General features: G+C 52.1%; 1 protein-coding gene across 6 annotated transcripts in view; it reads right to left on the bottom strand.

Annotated features, from left to right (window-relative positions):
- The window catches only part of ITPRIP (inositol 1,4,5-trisphosphate receptor interacting protein), a 33,057-nt gene extending 20,266 nt beyond the window's left edge, over positions 1 to 12,791 (bottom strand). The window contains exons 1-2 of one of the 6 annotated variants that reach the window (XM_072805406.1): positions 12,403 to 12,789; positions 11,531 to 11,858 (exon numbers count right to left, since the gene is read on the bottom strand). The gene's annotated coding sequence lies outside the window, so the exon portion shown is untranslated. Of the gene's footprint in view, positions 1 to 2,287; positions 2,442 to 7,096; positions 7,281 to 11,530; positions 11,859 to 12,402 lie in introns of those variants that run through there. The other 5 variants (XM_072805404.1, XM_072805408.1, XR_012020674.1 and 2 more) reach the window with 5 other exon arrangements.
- Positions 12,792 to 17,332: the final 4,541 nt, after the last annotated feature.

The raw sequence follows: 17,332 nt of genomic DNA, 5'->3' as shown, positions 1-17,332 counted from the left end.
AAAGCAAACTGTGGCCTAATGGGTGTGCACTAAGGAGCACTTGGTATTACTGTCTAAGGTCTACGGTCCCCAGGACTGGAGAACTGGACCCCCACTGCCCCTCCCTAACCCAGGGGACCTGAGTGAGCAGGGGCCTGGGCTCAGAAGAAGCAGGGGTCAAGACTGTACCCCAGTAGGGGTGCAGGAGAGAACAGGGAGGAGAGAAAACTCCCCTCCCTGCCATGCCCAGTAGAAGAGAGCCCATGGCAAAGTTTAGGCTGGGAAAGGAACAGCCTTCTCACCAAGGTGAGCTCTGCTGTCATCGCCCCGTGTCCGCACTGGCCAGACTCACAGGGGGTGCCCAGTCACACCAGCCAAAGTCACATCGGCCAAAGCACTAAGTTTCCTCAAGGCCCACTTTCAGAGGGGAGAGGTTCAAAAAGTCACCAGGAAGCCAGCCCCCTCCTCTGGTCTGGGGTGAGGCAGCTGACCAGCCCGAGCTCAGGAAGGACAGGGGCCTGGATTCGGCTGCCGTGGGTGGGAGAGCCCACATCCTTCCTGTTCCCGCTCTTCCATCAGCAGCCCATACATATCCCTTGGCAAGCAACAGATGGAGAAGGCAGGGAAGCCATCAATCTCCCAGGAAGGACACGGTGTCTGACATCCCCACAGCACGTCATGGGAAATCACCGTGTCCTGGGACAGATGGACTCCGGGGAGTCTCAGAGGCTTAGGCCCGGCAGACCCCAGAGACAGCAAGGGGCTCCCCCTGGCAGCCTTTCGTCCAGGCCCACATCCAGCTTTCTTTCACCTGTTCCCCCAGGGAACTTTGAATCCAACAGTTCCTGTGGTGGGTTGGATGGTGACCCTCCAAAAGTTAGGTAGGTCCACATGCTGACACCCAGGCCCTGTGAATGTGACTTCACTTGGAAGGAAGGGTCTCTACAGATGTAATTAAATTAAGGATCTTGAGATGAGCTCAGCCTGCATTACCTGGGTGGGCCCTAAATCCGGTGACAAGTGTCCTTTTTTTTTTTTTTTTTTCAAGTGTCCTTATAAAGAGACGGAAAAGGAGCAAACAGACACAGAGGAGAAGGTGATGGAAGCCAGAGGCAGAGGCTGAAGCAAAGCTGCCACAGCCTGGAAGGCCTACAGCCACGGCACGCTGGACAGGACAAGGGAGTAGCCCCCCTGGAACATTCAGAGGCAGTGTGGCCCTGAGGGTAATCTGATTTCAGATCGGGCCTCCAGAATTTTGAGAGGGTCCTTTCTGTTGTTTCACGACCCAGTTTATGGCGTTTTGTCAAAGCAGCCCTCAGAGAACAACACAGTCTCGAAGCCCAACGCAGCCTCCTCGCCCCACTCTGATCCCCAGCTACCTCTGAGGCAGCCTTTCCTCTGCACCGAAGCCGGGGGCTCCCCATCCTGGCTGGCATGAGCCTTTGGAATCGGCTCCTTTGAGCCCTCCCTAACGCCCAGCCACCCCAGGTGGCCTCCTCCTCCCTGGAATTCTCCTTTCTCCATCTCACTGGTTTCTAATTTCCATGTGACACAGGTCAGAGCTTTAAGACTGATGTTCAGGGCCTGGTCCCACCAAGCCTTGGGGGTCCCCTCCGTTCCCTTCCCACCTGCCCTGGCTACTTCAGATTACTGACTGCCCCCAAACACCTCCTACACGGCCCCAAATTCCCTGCACTGTGTCCACACCACACAACCCAAACCCTACTCAATGGTCCTCACAGCAAGCACACCTCAGAAACTGCCTCCAAGGGCCTTCCCCATCTCTCTCCACCCCTAACTCCTGAGACAGATCCTTCTTTCTTGAAAGGGAGGAGACCAAGCCGGAGTTGGGGTGGGGGGCGGGCTGGAGCAGATGGCATCTGTATTAAGCCCTTCTGAGTACAGCTAAGCCTGGTGCCTTGTGCAGATGGCATCGCCAGAGAGGTCCCATAGCAGGAACTCCCCCCCCCCCCCCCCCCGCCCTGCTGCCCGCTGCCCGCCTCCCTCTGTAGTTAGCTCAGCTCAGCAGTACAGCGGTCCCTGGAGCTGAGAGGTGGAAAAATCACTCAAGGTCTCACAGGAAAAGAACAGGGGAGCCAGAGGCCATGCTAGGCCCACAGCTCCAGACCCTGCCCTCCACCTGGTTCACCCCATCCTGCTCTTTTATCACAGTGAGTTGCCTGAGCTCTGTTACCCCATGACTCCCGGGGCCAGGAAGGCTTGTCCTGACATCCCCCGAAGTGGCCGGCAGAGACCAAACAGGTGGCCTGCTCCGTGCTCCATGGACCCATGCATCCTGGGGACCCACCAGTGCGCTCACATCCTGTGCTCTGGAGACACACCCGCTTTCAAAAGAAGGTATCGCACAAGTCCTCCGTTCTAGGGAAGGATGCGTTTCCTACAGCGAGCGTGCACCAAAGCGTCTCCCTTGGTCCCCAGATTCCCACCTGGCGTTTCTGGACCTGAAATCACATGTGAACAGCGGAAACACAGAGGTGACCATTTCCCACAGTGAAGCAGCCCTCATCTACCACCACACGCTGGCTAGGCTCGAGCTAGTATTTCCCTGAATCTCCCTCCACCTCTGGGCCCCATCTCGCCCACAGGAGCACCAGCTGGGAAGGAACATGAACACCCACGTCAATGGGGGGGATGCCGAGGCTCCCCAGGCTTGTACCCCCTCTCTCCCTCCACCCTGTGTCCTCTACACCCCCGGCCTCCCAGCAGAGTAGTGGATGGGCAGCATGGGCAGGCTCCAACAGCAGCAAACATGCTGCCTCGATGGGGAGGGTATCTGAGGGGATGAGCAGGAACCAGAAAGAAAATATGAAGGCAAACAAAGTGGAGACAAAGCCGTGCTTCCGCCACCACCCTGCTTCCCCTCTCACACATGAGCTGGGGATGGATGGAATGAAACAGGCTGCTGGGCGCCACCTTCCTGGTGATCCCCTGGAGAACAGACTAGCTCATAAAGATGACCTGGCTTCTCCGGGGAGGGCAAGGGCGCCTAGGGCTTTCTATGGCCACAGAAAGGCCAGCTCCCTACCTCCTCAGTCCCCATTGGGCTCCCTCTCACTCACATCCTGGCTTGAGGGCTTCTGGCCCCCACACATTGAAATCCCAGGCTGTCTCCCACCCTGGTCCCCTGTGGCTGGGGCGGTACTGGACACAATGCCTGGGCCCCAGCTGGGCAGGGCTGGGGGGGGAGGCATTGGGGAAGGGAAGAGCTCTGGGCCTCCTGCATGTACACACACACACACACACACACACACACACACACACACAGCCTGCAAAGATCTAAAACCCCTTTCATCTTTATAAAGAGACACAAAGGCAAGATGGGGGCCAACCCAGTAGTTAAACACTTCAGAGCTTGTGGCGGGCCTCTCTGCTTGCGCTCTCTGCTGCAGGCACCTGGGCTGAACCACAGGCCCAGAGCCGCCTCCGTCAGGGCAAACCCGTTCTCCCCGTCCGGGAAAGCAGAGGGCCTAGACTGTAGGCCAGGAACAGAGGGCAAAATTACCCCCAGAATCGTCTATGGCTGCACAGAGTCCCCTTCCCCTGAATTAGTCAAAACACCGACAACCACAGGAGGCAGCCACAAGGGACCAGGGTGACGCCTGTGCTCTGCCCTGGCTTCTGCCCGAGGCTGCGCGGGGCACGCAGTGGGTGGGCCCGAACCACGGGCAGGTACCAGCGGGTCAGGCCGGGGCGGGCAGCCGCTGCCACTGCCAACGTCCCGGGGACATACTCCGCCCCAAGGCCACCCAGAAACAAACAGCCCAAGGCGCTTCAGCTCAGGAGAGCTTAACACTTGGCCGAGGCTTAGTGTACAGCAGCGAAGGGGCCAGACTCCGGAATCAGAGGGCCCGGGTTTGAACCCCAAGTCTCTCACGGGCGGTAACGACGGGCATGGTGGTCACATACATGGTCGTGCTCCCTAAAGGACATGCTTATCTGCGTTGGTATGGGTCATAAGGCCAGGGCTCCCCTTTGCTCCTGCATCTTAGGGACTCTGACTCATCTTAGGTGACCCACATCCCTGTGGCACTCTAGATGCCTGGGGACTTGGCCTGGTTGTCTCCTCCGCCTCCCTGTTTCTCCAAAGGCCCCAGGGGCTGCCACAGAGGGAGACAGGAAGCTTGGCACCTGGGGACCTCATAGCCTGCCACCACCCCCACCCCCCAATCTGGCAGCATCAACACTGACCCTCCTCCAGGACCTTCGGAGCAGCTAGAAGGAGAAACCACTGTTGGTGCCTGATGTCCGGTATTACAGTGCAGGCACCCTGTGATGCTTGCTGAGTGAATGAATGATGTCAGGACTGGGGGGAAAACCTCACTGCTTTTACTCCCAGGAGCACGAATTTGAAATGGGGGTGTAGTGGGAGATCCCTGACTAAGTAACTTCTAAGTTTTTTCTTCCTGGGAACGCTCTGCAGTCAGAAAAGCAAAGTGCTGACAGTGGTGGGTGCCTTGGGGAATGTGAGCAAAAACTCTTTCAGATGCAGGCCCCCAGAGACAGACCTCAGCCACTTCAGGTCTGGACAGCCTTCGCTGAACCATAGGCTGACTCACCACTCGAGTTTACCAAGAACACAGCCCAGGAATGAACCCCAACACAAGTTTATCTGACCGCCAGCTGCCTCTCCCTTTGACGCTCACTTCCTTGCTTGAGAGTCTTACAGAAATGTAAGATAAATGGAGGATATGGGATTTGAAGCAAATTCAGGAAAAGAAGCAGAGAAGCACCGCTTGATGGAATGGCAAGCAGTTTTCCCTTTCTGGAAAAGAACAGACTGGCCCTATGGCCCTATGCCCCATGGGAGAGTTTAAACAGTAGCAGCCCAAGTGTGACATTTACTAAGATTTAGGCATTCTGCAAAATGCTTTGAGTCTCATCTGCACAATAAGCCTCTACGAGAGGCAATATCTTCATTTTACAGATAAGGAAACTGAGGCAAAGACTGGAGGGATCCCTGGGTGGCTCAGCGGTTTAGCACCTGCCTTTGGCCCAGGGCGTGATCCTGGAGTCCTGGGATGGAGTCCCACATCGGGCTCCCTGCATGCAGCCTGCTTCTCCTTCTGCCTGTGTCTCTGCCTCTCTCTGTGTGTATCTCATGAATAAATAAAATCTTTAAGAAAAAAGACTGGAGAGGCTACTTGCTCATTATCAGCATTGGAATTTGAACTCAGGACTGACTTTCAAGTCTCTGGTTTTCCCATGATGCTGTGTGACCTGATTATCTGTGAAATATTACACGCACCTCTGGGCTTCCCTGTACCATTTAAGGCAAGGCAGGTGACAATTTAAGTGAAATCTGGATATGAAGCAGGGAATCAGTCTTAATGAGCTTTCAAGGTACTTCCCACCCAGAGATTCTGGGTGTGCGACCTGGGATGTCTGAGACCGCTTTTCAGCCAAAAGGGCAGTGTATCAGGAAAAGGGAGGGAGGACCCTTTGGACACTGGACAGTGTGTTTTATGGGGAGGCCTCAGGAAGAAAGTGGCATTTTGGGGGGGGGGGCACTCAGGGGTAAGACCTCGGCATCCCGTCTCGTGCCCACCAGCCCAGGCTCACTGCGGTCCCACACTCCTCCGCCTCCTGCCTCTTCACTTGACTGGGAACAAAGTCTCAGCAAACAAAGGACCTTTTCATGAACTTGAGGCGGGTCCTCTGACTGCTACTGAGAAGGCTATTGAAACAGGCTCCCAGGAGAACAGTTTGTTATGAGCACATGGTTTTGTACCAACAAGCAGGGCTAGAATTATGACAACGCCCTCCCTATGGTTTGGTGCAGGTTAGTTAGAAGGAAACTCTCCTGTTACCCACTTAAGGCAAATGACCTGGGGGTGAAAGTAGGAGTAGCCCAGGACAGCTCCAAAGCTGAGCCCTCCTCCCGGGCAGCGAGTGCTCCACTCTGCCATTCACCTGGAAGAGAGTCATTTGAAAATTATGGGTTTTCTATTTTTTCCCAGGACTTCTGAGGATTTTATTTTTTAATTTATTTTTAAATTTTATTTATTTATTCATGAGAGACAGAGAGAGAGAGGCAGAGACACAGACAGAGGGAGAAGCAGGCTCCATGCAGGAAGCCCGAGGCAGGCTCGCTCCCAGGTCCCCAGGATCACACCCTGGGCTGAAGGTGGTGCTAAACCACTGGGCCACCTGGGTTTAGGTTTAAAAGGTTTAAAATCCTTATCTGAGGATTTTAAAGTGCTCTGTATATTCATTCTCTGGTACTGGCTGCTATTATCCCTATTAACAGGTTGAGAAACTGAGCCCTAACTGCTAATACCAGAGTGAGTCACAGCAGAAGACCTGGGTAGGTGGTTGGCCTGGTGTCTTCTCACCTCTTGACACTCAGACTTTGTGGGATTCTGCTCTTTGGCAGGACGCAGTTGATACCTGTGCCCATCCTCTCTAATGCCACTCTCCAAATCCTGGGATGTATCTCAACCACTTCCGAACCCCTGTATGAACTACTGGGGAGGAAGGGATTCTGTAGCTTTAGTTTAAGCCAAGTTGAAACTGTGGCGTGCTAGAGCTGGCGAGAGGTGAGCTGTGCGACCTTGCTTCTGTTCCCAGCTGTACCAGCTCTTGGAGCTGCAGATCCCAGATATTCCTCTTCTCTGCGTGCATTTGATTATAAAGCTCCATGAGGTCAATGAATCCCTAGCACACTCATTGCCTTGCACATTGCAGGAGCACAAGAAATACTCGAGCAATGAACGGACAGTCTCTCTTAAGTCAGTTCCTGTAGCCAGGACGTGGGCATCCTTGTTTCCCACTTTCCTTTGGGGGTGAGGGTGGAGAAAATGGGAAAGCCACTCTTCTGATCACCCTATCACTGCTCCCCTACCTACCACTCTCCCCCACCAGATCAGGCTGTGAAACCCAAGGCCATGGAAGCTGCCAGAAGCTACTGTAAGATGTCATACTCTTTGTTTCAAGTCACAACTCAGAGAACTACACAAAACTGCTGGTCTCAGCACTGAGCTCTATTCCCTTGGGCCAAGCCCAAGGCCCAGAGGCCTACCACCAACTGGCTCACAGCCCAGACCTCTGAAAATGCAGCCCCTACCTGCCCCCCTTGCCCAGCCCCTGAGAAACACACCTGGGATGTCACACCTTCTATGCTCCCTCCCTTCAACATCAGTCCTACAGTTGGAGTGGTTCTTATTCCTCAGTTGCCTTAAGGTAGAGGTGTTGCCGTGGGCAACAGTGATGTCACCTTCCAGGTGCTTCCATTCTGCTGATGTCAGGGGGTGGGCCACTCGGATAGAAGGGCAGTACGCTTTCTACAAGAAAATATCACAGGTCTCAAACTCCTGAGGAGGGCCCTATAGACCTCTGAGGCACCCCCAAATGACCCTCTTCCTCTCCCAGAAGACCTCACCTTTCTTTCCCCTCTGGATGCCTGTTCAGGCCAAGCCTCAAACCTGGCTGTCCCTCCCCCAGAGCTGGCGGAAAGGTGAGGACTAGCGGCTGTGTCCTCACCTCTGAACAAACCACAGCAAGGGCACCGATGAGCAACTTTCTTCTAAGCCTCTGAGACAGTCTGGGTCCCTACAGCCTTGTCCTTTGGCCAGACATCAGTGGCAGTAATGGGGAAGCCAGAGGCCCAATTCGGCAGAGAATGTGGATGAACTCAACCTGTCTTTAAGAGCTCATACTAGCCAGATAAGTTGATGCCAGGTACAGGGCTTGGAGTTTTCTACACATGTCCTGTGAGTGGTTATCCCCAATTTACCAATGATGAAACTGAGGCTTGAAATAGTCAAAGTGCTTGCCCAAATACAGAGAACATCGATCTACTGGGTGGTGGAGCCAGGACTCAACCCAAGTCCACGCTACTCCAAAGCCCATGAGGGTCATAGCTTCTTGGCACCGGGTCACCTAGAGACTGTAGCTTACTAAAGATGAACCGTGAGGGAGCCTGACCAGAGATCACAGAGAGCCCTTTAATTCCAAAGAGGCCATTTGGGCAGGCCAACTGATCCGAGACAGCCAAGGCAAGCAGTGCCTTAGTACAGCTTCATGCCTATGCTCACAAAGGGGCTGCCATAAGTGGCCAATCTGGGGTCTTTCACTTCCCCAAGCATCTGTGATTAGCGATCTTGTTTCTTCGCTAAATCCTCTTAATTTACATACAGAATTTATCCCTGTGGCCTGGCCTTCAACCCTGAAACTGTATAGTGGTTGACTTTTACAAATAAAACTACGTAGCTGGGAGCTAAGTAAAATAGAAGTAAGCTAGGGGCACCTGGGTGGCTCAGTGATTGAGTGTCTGCCTTTGGCTTGGGTCACGATCCCAGGGTCCTGGGATCAAGTCCTGCATCAGGGTTCCCCACAGGGAGCCTGCTTTTCCCTTTGCCTGTGTCTCTGCCTCTCTGTGTGTGTCTCTCATGAATAAGTAAAAAATTTAAAAAATAGAAATAAGCAAAATGATGCAAGAGGAAATGGAGAAATCCTATCAGGTAGACACTGCCCCCAAGGCACTGGCCAAAAAGATCTAGACAGCCAGGCTGACTGGAGTACTGGTCTATCTGGCAAGTATCTCTCCACTGATGAGAGGGCCATAGAGTCAAGAGAACCCCATTATATTAGACACCCCACTCCATGCCCCGCTTTGCCAAGCATGAGCTGCCTGGATCTTTGTATTCCTATGTGGCTCGGCCAGGATACAGTCTGCATGATGGTGACGGTCACAAGTCTTCCCAATTAATAAACTAGCATTTTAATTTCCCACTTCTGGGAGCTTCTCGAGGTGACTCAGTACTCCAAGTCCAAAATACTCTGAAAATTGTGGAGATGAGGTTTCTGAATAAGCATAGCTAACTAAGAGCTAGGCTTGGGACAGGTGACAAGATGTACATAAACAGCACCCTTTATGGGAAATCTGCTGGGTATCAGCTGGTCCTTCCCAGGAGACTTCGAAGCATCCTCATGGCCCAGCAGCTAGTTTATTTAAAATACTGTCTATAGATAGTATGTAGTAAAATGCTTCATTCCAGCTAATTAAATGCTAAAATGTATAGTGTGGAAAATAAATGATCATTTAGATGTAGCTATAAGATGAAATTTTGGGAAAGATTCCCTGAATGAGTTTGGGAAGGGCATTTACAGGTGAACAGGGCCTAGACAGGGAAGGGAAGAGGGGACAGATGGGGCCCAGGAGGTGGGAAGAGCTGGGACAGCATGTTTGGACACTCGCCAACTTGTTCCACCCCTGAGGGCATTTCCTGCCTTGGTCAGGGGCCCCACGTAGCTCTGGCCTTCTCTTTCTGTACAACGCCCAGGTGGCACTTACTCATCACTCTCACGTCAGGCCCCAAACTGGATTTGCCACCTCACACTGTCCAGCAATTAAAGACGAAAGTCAATTGATACTTGGGCCTGGCCTCCATGAGCCATCAAGGCTGACTGAGCATGCTCTTTTCCCCTTATCTTTCTGCAGCCAGATGAGTTTTCTATCTTTCCTCCCTCTGAGCAGTTTTCTGTCTTCCTCTGATAAAGAAAAGACCAAATCATACAAGAGGCTTGCTCTTCCCTTCTTCCCACTAGGGCTCCCAACCAAACAAGTTTATTTTTGTAAGATTTATTCACTTATGAGAGAGAATGAGACAGAGCATGCAAGTGGTGGGAGAGAGAGAGGGAGAGGACCCCAAGTTCCTAAGCAGACTTCTTGCTGAGCATGGAGCCTGCCCCTGCCTGGATCCTATGACTCCCGAGATGATGACCTGAGTGGAAACCAAGAGACGCATGCTCAACCAATTGAGCCACCCAGGCACCTGGCAAACTAGCTTTTTAAAATTAACCGACTTCTTACTCTAGGTTCAGTGATTGGGACTCAGCTTCCAGGCTCCTAAACACTTCACTGCTCTGTGTCTTAGCTTCCTCATCTATACAGGGGTAACAACACCTACCTCATTGGACTACTATGAAGATTAAATGACTTAATGAAAGGAAAGTGGTTTTGGGGAAAAAAAAAATCCTGGCAAATAAATGTTAGGCCTTCAATAATTGTTGGTCATCTGGGCTGCTGCGTATGGTTGCACAGGTGATATACTGCTCAAGAACACTTGGCCTGAGTATGGTTAAGGATGGATCCAGCTCACAAGCACTTGCCCAGCTATGCGCCTGGGCCATATCCATCAAGATGAGACCCCAACATGGCATCCTAAATGTCACCAAGGTGCCACCCTCTTGCAGAAAGATGCATCTTACTCTAATTCACACAAGGGACGGAACTGGCTAGCAATAGCCTTGGCGATTATTAACAACCCTTGGCATTCTCAGATATATCCCTCTCCCCAGCAAGACTGGATTAGAGGGGGATTGGTCTGAGATGGACTGGTCTCAGCCATAAGTAGGTCCTAGCACTCTTGGTAGGACATTTCTCTGTCAAAACCCCACAGGCTGCATTGCGACCTCGTCCCTACTGAGGGGACTTGTCTGCCCCAAACGTGGAGCCACAGTTTTGTGCTCTCTCCTTCCTGACTGCTAGTGGCCACCTGCCTCTGCTGGCAGGGATGGCAGTGCACTACTAACTTCTAGTTGTTGCCAAGTTACTCCTTACTTCTGAGTGAAAGCTATCTCCCTGCTTCTAATTGGTGCGTCTCTGAGCAAACCTTTGTGTCTGTGAGCAAACTTTTCCTCAAGTGACAGTGCTGGAGATTCCTGAGGGCCACGGCCTCATCCCCCTGGGCTTCTCATCCTGGAGACAAATGCGGGTGGTTCACTCCCTTCTCCCTCACAAGATGCGCTTTGCTGACCCCCCATTGCCATGCCAGCCCCTCTCCCCTGGACCACTTCCCTTTGGCAGTGCCATCCTTTGCTGGAGGGGGCCTGGAGGACTGAGCTCACCGTAGGGGCTCTGCTGGTCACTGCCTCCCAACTGAGATGTGTACCTCCTCCATCAGACAGAATCCCCCACCTTCTTTCTCTTTATTGACTCCAGGGCGTTTGAGAAGGGACAAATACAAAACCAGCTTTCTCCCAGGTAGTACTTTCTCGGGTGGGCACTTTTGCCAGAAGCCCCTGCTAGATGTTCTTCCCTGTTCTTGCCCTCAGATAAAAAGTTCACCCCCACACCCTGGTCTTTGTTTCACTTTGAATCCTGCAGGAGCTGGGAACCACTCCTGGTAAGGTGACAACTTCTGGGATGATGGCATCGGGTTAAAAGTTCAGATCCTTGCCCCCTGAAATCCAGAGCTTGAAATTGCTGCATCTTTGCAAATTACGGAGCTAGGGGATGGCATCTGAACAAAAGCCATCCACCCAGGGAGAGCAGAGAGTCAGTATAACCACTTTATGGTTACCCACAAGTGGAAAATATGAGGGCAGAATGGCCTGGAGCAGCAGCAGGCACAGGGAATTAGCAAACAATGAAAGCCACTTAGGCACGTAGGCTGGAAGGAGGGCTCCATAGCACAGCCCATTATGTTAATAATAAAGAGGTGAACAGCAGCAACTCCACCTGCGTGTGCGGTGCCATGTTCACAGCTAACCTGGACCTGTGACTGCAGCGGGCTCAGATCAGCTTTACCTGGCAGCCTCTCCGGGGTACAACTGGCTTGTAAAAGGCAGGAAGGGCTCTGGGTCAAATCCAAAAGAGTAACAAGAAAACAGAACAGGATTCTCAAACTGATTCAGATCCCCCAGGCCGGGGTCCAGGATCTGCCCGGCATCTGGAGCTCTTCTAGTTTTGAAGGCGGTTCCTTCTCACACCAGGCAGGGGATGTGTGATCCCTGAGTGGCTCCGTAAAATATGTTCCCCTTCTTGGTTGGCAGCATTTTGATTTCTAAAGAGGAGCATTTGGGATGGGAAGCCCGGCCCTGGGGCTTCTGAGTCCCATCACCTGGAAGCCAGAAAGCTGGAGACACAGGGGGGAGAGGTGGGGATTGGGTTAAGGGTCAGGCGATTTGCAGCCGCAAGAGGAAAGTCCTGCACTGCGCGGGGTCTCTAACACTCGCAGTCCCGAAAGAGGAAGCTGCGGAGGCTCCCTCGGGCCCCCGTAACCCCATAACTTCACTACCTTAAACCGAGAGAGAAAACAGGCAGCCCTCCTACTGCCTCCTTGCAGGAGGGGAAGAGCCGGAGACCGGCCCGTCGGTCTGTCCGCGCACGCACGCTGCACTCAGAAGTAACGGACCCCGGGGCGGGAGCGACCGTCGCCGCGCGGGGGTGCAGCCAGGAGGCCCGGGGGCCCCGGCCCGGGCTGCAGCGGAGACGCGGGGGGCGCGGAAGGGCACGCAGCCGGCCGCCCCGCGCCCCCAGCCCCGGCGCCCTCCACCGCGCGCCCCCGGAGCCCTCCACCGCGCCCCCAGCCCCAGCGCCCTCCGCCGCGCCCCCAGCCCCCGCTCCCTCCGCCGCGCGCCCCTTCCCCCCCGCGCGAGGCGGGCGCCCTCGGGACTCACGCCGGCCTTCGTCCCCTCCCGGCCTCCGCGGGGACCGCGCCAGCCCCGCAGCGCGCGCGGGGCCCCAGGGCCCGGAGGCCGCGGTTCGCGTCCCGCCGGGCGCTTAGAAGGACGGGGGCGGCGGCTCCACGGCCGGCTCCCGCCCTCGCGCCTCCATCCGCGCGGCCCCCAGGGCGGCGGAGTTACTCATTTCCTGGATGTCACAGAAACTTTTTCCTCCTTATAAGAACAAAACACCCGCCTCTGCCACGGGCCGCCGCAGCTCCTTAAGGAGGACCGCGCGAGTCGCGGTGAGGCGGCCCCAAGAGGTCGGCCCCCGCCCCCCACAGGAACCCCCGAGAGGCCAGCAGACCCGGAGGGCGACCCTGCGAGTCGGGCTCCGGCCTCCCGAGTCGGCCGGCGCGGGGGGCCGCGGGGCGAGCAGGACGCCCTTAAAAGGCAGCGCGGGCGGGCAGGGGGCGGGGGTTAAGGCGCGGCCCCTGGGCTGCGAGCTCTCCGCGGCGCGTTTTACAAGCGGCGGGATCCCAGCCCCCCCCCCCCCCCCCCGCTTTTGTCCTGGGAGGGAACTGTACGTCCAGACACGACGCCGGCCCCTTTCTTTTTCCGCGGCTCGAGTGGACGAACAAGGAGCCACGGGCCCCCGTGCCTTGCTCCCGGCTGAGGCTGCACAAAGGATGGGCACCGCCCGCCTCCCTGCAGAGGGCGCTGTCGGGCCCCGAGCCCGCCGCCGTAGTGCAGTTAGACCCCGTGTGTGAAGTTAGGGTCCCGGGAATCGGGTGCCCAGGTGCCCCCCCCGCCCCCGGGTGCGAAATCCGTAGCCTCTCCTCCTTGTGACCCGCCGGCTGTCCCGGCCAGGGGGAGTGGCGGCCGCGGCTGGAACAAATCCTGCATTAAGTGGCTTTGGGGGAGTCCAGCACGACGGAGGGCGGCCTGGGGGAAATGAGGAGAACACGCTGTCCAAGGGGTTGTCACCAGGGCCGCTGCGGTGGGGCCTCTTAGGTCACCTATGCCCTTCCCTCTTGGAGCCAGCCCAGTAACGTGAACACTCGCCTGCAAGACATTAGGCTGAGGCTCGAAGATAAACAGGCAGTGAGACAAAGCGCTAAAAATAGACCCCCCTGGCCCTTGGCCCAGGTTACTCTTGTTTTCAAGCTTCTGCTTTGCTCCTAGCGCTTTCCTTACATCAGGGACAGTTAGGCGGAGTTGGGGGGGCACTGATGGGGAGGATGGGGGAACGGGCTTGCAGGGGTCAAGGGGCAGGCTGCTCTGAGATGGGCCCCTTTGGCCTGAACATTATTTTGAGTTAAAAGCAATGGAACCCTGCCTGGGCAGATTCTGGAAAAGCTCTTTACCTCCCCCTCCCGGGGGCCAGCCAGCGCTAGGAAGAGAGCTATTAGGAATTCCTCTTTACCTAAGAAGCGTAATGAGGCAAGCTTTGTTTTCCAAACTCCTCCTTTCACCATCCTCCCAATAGTCTTTCTCCCTTTGTAACCTCAGAGCCCACCCCCTCTCCTGGGCTCACTTTAGCTATCACTGTCTTTGGAATTTCCCTGTCTGGGTGGGATCCCCCCTTACAGAGGCACCTAAATGTGATTTTCTCCTGTTAAAAAAATCTGCTTCATGTCAGTTTGATTCTTAGTCTTACTAGAAGGATCTTGAGGGGCAGAAGAAATTCTTCCTCGTTGACTCCAGGAATCTAGGGAAACGTTTGCGAAAGGGCTATGTATTGCCAAAATGTCTGTCAAGTTGGATGGGTGAGGTACTCCTTCTCCCCAAAGCAGGCAAAAGGAATTCTTGGAGGGTAGGGACACTGACCTGAGCACCTCTACACTGCCTTATAATCCTTGGGGTAAGAGTTCAGGGTTCTGTATGCTGGAACATGAAGGTTAGTACTCGAATGCCCTCTGGGATTGTCATCCTGTGTGCAAAGTCCTTCTATCAATTTCTAAACGGCTGTGTATATTTATTTATATAAGGAATATTTATTAGATTTGTCTTTCTTTCAAACCGGATGATTTCACTCTGAGTGACCTAATGGTCACCTGCATTGGCTCCCCTCTGCTTTCAGCACAGAATACACCATCCTAACCTGGCACACAGGCTGTTCATGAATTAGCCTCTACTTATTTTGATGCAGAAAAAGGATGTTAGGGTTCGAAGCCAAGGGCCAAGAAAGAATTCTTGAGACATCTCTGGTGCGAAAAGGTGGTTTTGTTAAATGTGGGGACAAGACTTGTGGGCAGAAAGAGTTGCACTGAGGTCACTGAGGAGTGGCCCATTATATATCTTCAAGCTGGGAGGGGATTAGAGAGAGCCTTAGCCTCCCAAGTATTTTGGAAACAAAGTTTCCAGGATCCTGAGGGGGATAGCTATTGTTAGGTAAAGGTCATTTATTATTATTTAGTAAAAACTCAGGAGACCCTTCAGATGTATGTATGTTATCGGGTCATATGCTTGGGGATGATTGCCAACAAGTATCTTGGGGGCGAGGGGTGGAGGGTAGAGACAAAGGTTTCCAAAGGAATTTTTATATGGTAAAGTAGACTTACAGGGTTCTGGGGGTCAGGCTAAGATTGCCTTTTGCCCTTAGCAAAGTACCAACATCGACATCAAGGCAGTTGAGTCCCTAGAGGAATGTCACTCTGCCTGTTTCAAGGACTTGTCCATGGGCTGTAGGTAGTAAGGGAATTTAACAAGTTTTCTTCTGCCTTTGTTTCCACATCAGTTTCACCAACCTCATATCTCACTACACGTTCCACACTGAACTCCTTGTAGTTCTTGGAATTCATGCTTCTCAGAATGTGATATGGGATCTGTTCCCCGCCCCTACCCTTAGATATTCACAAGTGCTCTATCTTCTCTGCAACCGTCACCCACCTCTTTCTCCAACCTGTCACTCCTTGCACACACACACTTTTTTTTTTTCCTAGCTAAAGGGGACTGGGTCTTCAAAATTGGCAGTTTCTCTTCCAGGAACTCTTCCTTGAACCACCACGCTGTGGTTAGAATCCTCCTCCCCATCATGTAGATTCCATAGCACCTTGTGCTTACTCTAGAAAGGGTTTTTAAAAGACAGGAAAGTACAAAGATTCAACTTCTGGGAACAGTAGTGATCAAAGAGTTCATGACCCTCGGCTTTAAACACAGAACAGCTGAAAAAAAGATAGTAATGATTGAAAGGAAGAAAGGGGGAGCCCTAGGGTTGATGCAAGAAAAGAGAACTCAGAAACACCTCGGGAGAGTTGACTTATTTTAAATAAACCCAAATGGCTGACCGGAGTTCAGGACTCATTCAGGCCTTGGGTTCTAAAAAGGTAGGGATCTGCCCACAGTTGGGACCCTGCAGAGGATCTTAGGGACTAGAAGATGGAGAGAAAAAATTCTCCACTCATCCAGGGGCCCAGCAAGGAAGTTTGTCGTTTGTCTGGGGCTTTGGATGAACTGAAGTTGTCTGCTGTAGAAATGGAAACCACTATGCACAGATGTGAGGCCCTAATCTACACAACGGGTGTGGGGAGGGAATCCTGAAGTCAACACAAAATATCAAAGCTGGTTCCAGAGTGATGACTTGGTCCTGTCAGAAGTGAATGCAAAACCTAGCTGTTTCTTCTGATCTCTCACAGCACAAACAACCCTCATTGAAGATGAGCTTATAATGAGAAATTATAAACTAGGAAATGAACTGCATGAGGAATGGGATCGGTAGGTGTAATAAACACGAGAATTAGACTCTTAAGAACTTGATACAATAGAACAATTTTTTTAAAGATTTTATTTATTTATTAATGAGAGAGAAAGGCGAACAATTTGAAGAATACTATAAAATAGTTCTGTTCAAAATAATTACAAAGATAAAATTATAAGAAAGATAAAAAACAGTAGAACATAGCACTATGAAAAAAGAATAGGCAAATTTGAAAAGCATAAATGCAATATGTAGAAATAAAAAGTTTAGTCATTTACACTCAAAAAATCTTAATGGTTGGAATTCTTAGGCAGTAATAATGTATCAGTCAAAAAGCCAGGAACAATAACTCATTGAAAAGGGGAACGGGTGTCTGGGTGGCTGTCTACTAAATGCCCAACTCTTGGTTTCAGCTCAGGTCATGATCTCAGGGGCCTGAGATGGAGCCCTACATTGTTGGGCTCTGCCCCTAACCCCTGGTCCAATAAATAAATAAATAAATAAATAAATAATAAATAAATAAATAAACAAATAAATAAAATATTTATTTTTAAAAAGATTTTATTTATTTATTCATGAGACACACACACGGAGAAGCAGGCACCCTGTGGGGAACCCGATGCAGGACTTGATCCTTGACCCCAGGATCACAATCTGAGCCAAATACTGAGCCACTCAGGTGTCCCAGTAAATAAAATTGTTAAAGGGGGGATAAAGAAAAGTGACATACTAATCTCATTTACAAATACTCCTTCAGAAATCCTAACTAAAATATTGATACAGAATTTCAGCAGTATATCAAAATGTAATTCAACACTTCTGGGCACCTTGGTGGCTCAGTGGTTGAGTGTCTGTCATAGGCTCAGGTCGTGATCCTGGGGTTTTGGGATTGAGGCCCACATCAGACTCCCTCTGCCTATGTCTCTGCCTCTGATTGTATTTATTTATTGTAAATAAATACAATCTTTAAAAAGAGAAACAACTTCTGTAGCATGATAAAAATAAAAGGTGACATTTGGCCTCCAAACCAGTGTCCTGCTTAATGAAGAAATACTAGAAACGTCATGTTCAAGTTAGTGCAGGATAAGGATGTCTTCTTTCATCTTTTTTTTTTTTTTTTGTCAATTTGGAGTGTGATTGGTTGCAAGTAATAGAATACCTGACTATAATTTCATATGTGTTTGAGACTACTAGAGAATTAAAGAAATAGGGGATTTATTTTTCTTAAATGAGAAGTCTGTATAG

The sequence above is a fragment of the Canis lupus genome, chromosome 29 (assembly GCF_048164855.1).
Source record: "Canis lupus baileyi chromosome 29, mCanLup2.hap1, whole genome shotgun sequence".
NCBI classification, from domain to species: domain Eukaryota; kingdom Metazoa; phylum Chordata; class Mammalia; order Carnivora; family Canidae; genus Canis; species Canis lupus.
Note: the sequence above shows the minus strand (reverse complement) of the source record. Positions and strands in the feature narration are given on the sequence as shown.